Source organism: Lynx rufus, unplaced genomic scaffold (assembly GCF_022079265.1).
Source record: "Lynx rufus isolate CCGP_SWC_20201006 ecotype Redwood Valley unplaced genomic scaffold, mLynRuf1.p SCAF_18, whole genome shotgun sequence".
NCBI classification, from domain to species: domain Eukaryota; kingdom Metazoa; phylum Chordata; class Mammalia; order Carnivora; family Felidae; genus Lynx; species Lynx rufus.
This window is the reverse complement of record NW_025814832.1, coordinates 26,249,044-26,256,434: the sequence shown is the minus strand read 5'-3', so window position 1 is coordinate 26,256,434 and position 7,391 is coordinate 26,249,044.

Genomic DNA, 7,391 nt, shown 5'->3' with positions numbered 1-7,391 from the left:
CCGGCAGAGGCGGCGGCCGCTCTTGGCTCCTCCCTCCCCCGCCCCGCTCAGGCTGGGGCTCGGGCTCGGCGCGCCCGGCCGGCTCGCGGCTGCTCCCTGCAGGCCGCCTCGCCGCCGCCGGCCCCCGCCCCCCGCCCCCCGCCGCGCCCCGGGACCCCGGCCAGCCGCCCGGCCGCCCCTCGGCCGCCTCTGCCCCCGCCCCGCTCGCGCTCGCCCGCCCCACTCCAGGCGCCACAGACAGCAGTGGTGCTCGGTGACATATTTTAAAAAATAGCCTTGGCTTGCTGGAAGAATCCGAGGTTTTTGGGTTTGCACCGTGGGGATGGAGAAGGGAGTATCGATCGGCCGCCTGCACCTTATAAGTCGGGGAGAAAGTCTAAATACCAACCCCCTATAGGAGCTTTAGAGTTTGTTTCTGAGTTGGGGCCCTTCTTTGCCAGTAACTCAGTGTGTGACCTTGAGCAAATCACCACCGGTCTCGGGGACAGAGCTTCCTCAACCTTAAAATGTGAGGGTTGGGCAAGTGACCCCTCAGGTCCTTTTTACCTCAATCATCTCATGTTTTTAATCTTTTTGGAGGTTCACTCCCCATTACCTCCCTTCCCCTCTTATTTCTAACATTACCTGGTCCACTGCCTCCTCTTTCAAATGTCACCCTCTTCCAATATAGGCTTTCTATTCACCGTCACCAGCTATTTCCTCAACAGTCTGGTTCCCTGGTGAGCAGGGGAGGGGGCAAGGCTTGCCCTATCTTCTCAACTCTCAGTTTCACAGAGGTGGTATTTCCTCCCCTGCGTGCCCCCACCAAAATCCACATGGTACCAGGGCCCATCTAAGGAGGAGGGCAGGCTGCATAAAAATGGATCTCCTTCCCCAAAGGAGAGGTCTCCACCGTTCCAGCCCCACCCCCCATGTACACACACACACACACACACACGCACACACACACACATGCACACACCTGCATTCATGGACATAAAACCATCTCCGTGACGCCAGAGCCCCTTTCATCTCGGGATCTCCCAGCGCCAGGCAGAACCCTAATTACCCTAGCACCCCCCCTGGCCCCACCGGTTCCCCCACTGTCATTAGCCCAGTTTTACCAGCGGGGGCCATAGCCTTCTTTTGGCTCCCAGGGCGGGGCCCTGTCTCCACAGTCTGCTCTTGGGGAGGGGTGTGTGTGTGTGTGTGTGTGTGTGTGTGTGTGTGTGTGTTAAGGGAAACTGCTCTACCAATTGCCCAGTTTATACTGGGCAGAATCACTTGCTTATGTGTGGGGTTCTGGCCAACAGCCTTTCCTAGTTGGGCTGCCCTTGCTCATGTTAGTCTCAGGCTCCTGCATCCTCAGCTTTGCTGGAGCCTTTTCTCTTAGGGGAGGGGGAGTGTAACTGGGGTTTGTAATGCATGGGGGAGGGGAGGGTGCCTCCCTCGGGACCCCTTGGAATTATGGGGATGAGAAAGGTAGCTGGTATGAAACCCGTGGGATGCAGTGTGGGATGCAGAGTGGGTGGTGATGAGGGGTCTGCAGTGGGTGAAGAGAGCCTGTGGGGTGCAGTGGCAGCTGTCCTGGGGAGTCGAGGCTGCATGGTGCAGAGTCAGCATGCAGTAAGTAAACCTGTGGGTTCAGCCTGGGCTTGCAGTGGACATGCAACAGCTGCAGCATGGAGCAGGAGGCTGCATCGTGCAGAGTCAGGGCAGTGTGCAGTGTGAGGTGCACTGAGGGTGGCTGTCTGCCAATCAGTGCCACGTCCTCTCCTCGGTGATCATGTTTGGCTGAAACCCTGGGGAGCAAGGCTATGCTGTGCTGTGCAGTGCTTAGGGGCGCGTGCTGTACCCTGTATGGAAATAGTCTCGGGATTGGGCTGCCCAAGGAGTTGAGGTAGAATCCTGATGCATGGGATACATTTATGTGAGATGAGATACAATTTTACTCTGCATCCATCAGACAGAACCAAAGAGGCAATGAGGAAGTCTAGCAGTAATCTGGATTAGGACAGGGTGACTGAGTCCACAGGGGGAACACAAGAGTGCTACGGTTTTGTCTCCCTTACATTCTGGCTTCCCCCACATCTCTCTGACGAAAGGCCCTAAAGATATCTGGTGAGGGAGACTTTTTGAAATCCTAGACCCAAAGCCATAGAAAATGAAGTGCTTCCTGATCCACCTTCCTCCCCACCCCCACCCCCACCAGGGGCAGACTGGGGCACTTTGAACTCCAAGACAAGAGTTTACCATTCCCATCTTCTCCTTACCTCACTTCCTTGGCTCCCAGTATGGGCTGGTAACAGACCTAGGCAAGGGCAAAGTGAAGGGCACACACTCTCCAAAGCCGGCATCCTGCCAGATGCTGGGATCCAGCCCAGGTCTAGGCTTATAGCCCCTGCCCAGTGTTGCATCACCCCTCTTTCCACCCCACTCATCCTGCCTACCCCCATTTCTTGAAGCTTCTAGCTCCTCTCAGAGTCATTTCAGCCCCAGCTTCTGTTGTCTTCTTGCCAGGAAACCCCCACCCAGGCTGTCTCCTCCCACCCCCCCCCCCACCTCTGTTTCAGGGCTGAATCCCTGGGGAGAGCAGGGAGGTGGGGCACAAGTGAGTATGGATACAGACCCTCCAAGGGGATATGCCTGACAGCCCCTTCCCTCTCAGATTTTGGTTGCCAAGGAGGCAGCAGGAACAGCCTGTTCTCTGCGCTCTCATCAGAGCAGCTATGCCTGGGCCCCGCCCTCTCTCCCTTCCTCCCTCCTTCCTTTCCAGACTGTTGCTAGGAAGCACCCCAAGATTTCTCAGGGTCCCACCCCTAGAAACCAGGGGATCCAGATATCTTTCTGAAGAGCCTCCCCCAAAGCCTAGAAGTCAAGACCCCACACAGCATCCTCCACCCCTGCCAAGAAGCCCCAAAGGGTTTGGGGAAACAGGGGACAGGCCCTCTACCAGCCTGCCCTGGAACTACCTCTGTGGCCTGGGCCACAGTAATCCCACCCCTCCCCCATCCTGAGCTCCTGGGCTCTGGGTGATGTTAGCAAGTGATGAGGTGTTCAGCAGACACCCCTGGACTCTGGAGACATAGCCCCACTTATTGGGGAGGTCTGGAAAGACAGTGGAGGAAACCTAAAGAGAACCCAAAACCCAGATTTTTCTTCCTCTTAGAGATCTTTCAATCAAGAAAAGGTAGTGGAAATGGAGAAAAGAAAGGGGGGACAGTTTATGGAAGTTGGGGATCGAGTGGCTGGCAGAGATGGGAGACTGGGAAATTTACCAACAATTGCCCTCCTATGGGTAAAATGGCAACTTAATGTCCCCCTACCAATCATCTTTGTCCCATCAGGTACCCTGGGTACGGGTCACAAAACAGAGAGCTAGGGAAGGGACTCAGGCCTGGCTGAACCTGGCCCTTCGTAGCTGAGGCAAGAAGTAGAAAAAGAAACTGACACCTTCTCCAGGTTGTTTTTCAGAGTTTCTCCTACTTTTATTCATTCTTTTGATACCTTTTTTTTTTTAAAGCATTTAATATGTGCCAGATATTGGACCCCCTAAATTTTCCAGCTTTTGGTCTCACTCTTGCACTCATCTGGCCTTTGCCAGGAGAGAGGGGAGGAGAGGTAGGGGCGCAATGTCTTCTACCATAGAGTTTGGGCCTTACTGTATTGCAGCCCTCCCCCGCAATGAGAGGAGATAGAACAAGCTGGTGTGGAAGCCAGGAGTATAGAGTGGTTAGTATAGAGTGGTTCTCAGGGCCTAGAGGGAGGGGTGATGCAAAGGAAATGGCAGGCCGGCTTCTTTTCCCTGCTGCTGTCCAGGCCTCGGGATCACAGCACGTCTCTTCTCCTCTGACATGGGCGTGTAGAAAGGGAAGGCATCCTTCAGGGTGTTGGGAGAGGAAACTGCTCCAAGGATTCAAATGCTGCCTTCCATTGTCCTGGCTGGTCTCTTGCTGGACCTCTATGGGGCAGTGGGAAGACAGACACACGAAATGGTAGGAGATCCAGGACCTGTCCCTGAGGTGGGTCCTTTTGGTAGGCTTCTCCCCCATCCTCCTCTCCCCTAGATAAATAGAAAGTAGGGATTTTGATGTAGGGACTGGTCAGAGAAGGGAACTGGTTTGGAACCAGCTGTGTATGAGTGTGTAGGAACAACTCTTTCTTTGTCCATCCACCTGCTGCCAAGTAACTCCCCATAGTGGGGGGACCCAGGCAAGCTTCCAAAGGAAAATGGTTCAGCTGGGGAGGGGAATGACTCAGTTTCCCTGTGGAGAGAAAGGAAACTGAAACCTTCTGTGCCTTGTATGCTTACCAAGTATTTCAATGTTTCTGGGTCTAGACTCTTGTCATTTTTCCTTATACTTCTTTCTAGCCTAGATAAGGAATGTTCCCATCCCTTTGGGTACCCACACCCCTGTTCTCCACAGCCTTTTTTTTTATTTGAGAGCGCGCGCGTGCGCACGAGAATCTTAAATAAGCTCCACGCTCAGCTCAGAGTCTGACATGGGGCTTGATCCCGGGACCCTGGGCTCATGACCTGAGCTGAAATCAAGAGTCGGACATGCAACCAGCTGAGCCACCCAAGTGCCCCTCTCCACAGCCTCTTACCCCAGCCAAGACCCCACTCTGGCCTAGCTCCTTTTCTGCCACTGCTCCAGTGTTGCCATGTCACTCTGTCTGGCTGGCTTCCACCTGCCCCTTTTCTCCAGCCAGACCAGCCAACAAGATGAAGACATTGGGGCTTGGAACTAAGAGAGCAGGGTTGGGAGCTCAGCCTTCACTGGTGCTGAGGGGGAAGAAATGGACAGCAAAAGAAAGTGGGGTAAGAAAGGTTTTTGAGAAGAGTACCTGGGTGGCTCAGTCAGGTAAGTGTCTGACTTCCGTTTAGTTCATGATCTCAAGGTTCATGAGTTTGAGCTCTGCATTGGGCTTTCTGCTGTCAGCACAAAGCCCGCTTTGGATCCTCTGTACACCCCCCTGCCCCTCCCCCACTCGCAGTCTCAAAAATAAATAAATAAATAAACATGAAAAAAAGAGGTTTTACAATTTTTTTAACATATTCATTTTTGAGAGACAGAGAGAGACATAGTGCAAGCAGGGGAGGGGCAGAGAGAGAGGGAGACACAGAATCTGAGGCAGGCTTCAGGCTCAGAGCTGTCAGCACAGAGCCTAGTGTGGGGCTCGGACCCACGAACCATGAGGTCATGACCTGAGCTGAATTTGGACGCCTAACTGACTGAGCTACCCAGGTGCCCCAAAAAGGAAGGTTTTTGAGAAGGGCTGTGTGGAGGAAGGGTTTCCTTTATATCCAAAGGGGATGTCTCTTACCCACAGGAGGATTTTCATAGAGTTCCATGCTTGGGGAGAGAGGATCCAGCTAGGGAGCCTGTGGGTTCTAGAGAGCTAATGTGGTGTGGAGGAAAGAGGTGGTGTATGGAAAGGCTGTCTCTGATATTTACAGATCAGAGAGGCAAGACAGTCAAAGTAGGGAAATTGAAGATGGCCCGTGTCCACAACTAAGGGAGCCCTCCTAGTTCTTTAGGAGTCCAGTTCTTGGGGGGAATCCTGCCAAGCCTAGAAAAGGAGCTGCTGGTGAGAGGTGGGGGACAGGGAAGGCAGATGGCCTGACTACAAAAGCCGCCTCCCTGCCACTGTGAAGTGGGAAGGAGGCACCCCTCCATCCCCCAGAGATGTGCCAGGCTTCCTGCCAGAGAGGGATGGTTTAAGCTCAGAATACCACTATCCTCAGGGCCCAGATATTCCCCAAATGTACCCAACACCCACTAACTCAGTCACAAAGTTGACAGCTTCTCTCTAAGAGGGGCAGTTTGGCCTATGGGGGATGGGAAGGGAGCTGTAGGATCCAGGAATGGCCCAAGGTGGGGGCCCTGGGCTGCTGTAACCAGGCAGGAGTGAGAGGAAGGAGCAGGCAAAGGTAGAGTGGGGGCCTGGGAGAAGGGAGGTCAGGTTCATATGAGGCTGCAGAGTAACAGGGGTTGTGGTCATCTCAAGTGTGAGTGTATGTGTGTGTGGCTGGGGTCAGTTTGAAGGTTAAGTGTGAGGAGTCTGGGTTCTCCCTCCTTGCTGCTTCAGAAGCTTTGGCTCCATATATTTGGCAGCTGTTTTACAGAAACACTGTTTCCCAGTGGTGTCACTTGGATAGGCACAAAGGGGGCCAGAATGGGGGCGGGGTTGGGTATATGGGGAGGCAGAAAGGCCATAGGGAGTAATGACCTTAGAGAGATGTGATCTGGCCCTCCTTCAGCTGCACGCTACCCCTAAGAACAGGGATCCTTGTCTCCCTGTTGTAATTAGGCTCTGGATACCCAGGATCCTGTTATTCTCTGCCCCAAGGGCCACAAGTTTGCTTCCAGAGTCTGAGCACACTGCTGTCCCAGATTCATTACCCTGATGACGGATTTTGCCACTGAAAGGGTGGCCAAAGAATGATTGCTGGGGAATATGGGCAGAACTTGGCCTCATGGACTGGGATATCAACCCCCTTAGGGTATGGGATGGGGGAGCTGAAAGTAGGGGTGGCAGGATACTGGCTCGGGCCTTCATGTTTACTCTTGTCCTCGGTTATAAATGTTAGGGACGATCTGTCCATAGGACAGGGCAGGGACAAGGGCTATATATAGGAAGGGTCAGACATTGGAGCCAGAGGTGGATAGCACTTGCTTTTGAGCTTCTCACTAGAGGGGGGAAAGAAGGGCTCATGCCCAAAGCCCTGAACATAATTATGTACAATATTGTTCCATAGGATAAGCGAGACATCATATTGTTTTTAATAAACTTAAAGAAAAAAGAGAATAGTTTAGCTTTACAGGAAAACATTTGAGGATAGTAGAGGGTCCCTACATTCCCCATACCCAATTTCTCCTTTTATTAGCCTCTTACATTACATTAGTATGGTATTTTTTTTTACAACTAATGAACCAATCAATATTGATTATGTTGTTATTAACTACTGTCTGTGCTTTACTCAGATTTCTTAGTTTTCACCTAATGTTCTTCTGTTCCAGATGACATCTGGGATACCAAGTTACATTAAATACTTGTGTCTCCTTAAGCCCTCTTGGCTATGACAGTTTCTTAGACTTTCCTTATTTTTGATAACCTTAACTTCAGTTTTCCTTCTTACTTTCCTCTTTACTTCTTCCCATATTCAAGCAGTGTGCAAGGCCAGGAGATTCTGGGAGGACTGCCAGATTTGGGGGTTAAGTGGTGATGTGTGTAATTGATCAATCCCTAATGCCGCCTCTGGGATAAAGGTGTGGAAATAAGAACTCTGGTAGACTCAGGGGTGTAGGAACACCAAAAAAAAAAAAAAAAAAAAAAAAAAAAAAAGACCAGGAAAGAGAAAAACGTATTGCTTAACGAATGCCACGCCCCTGCTATGCCTAGTAACT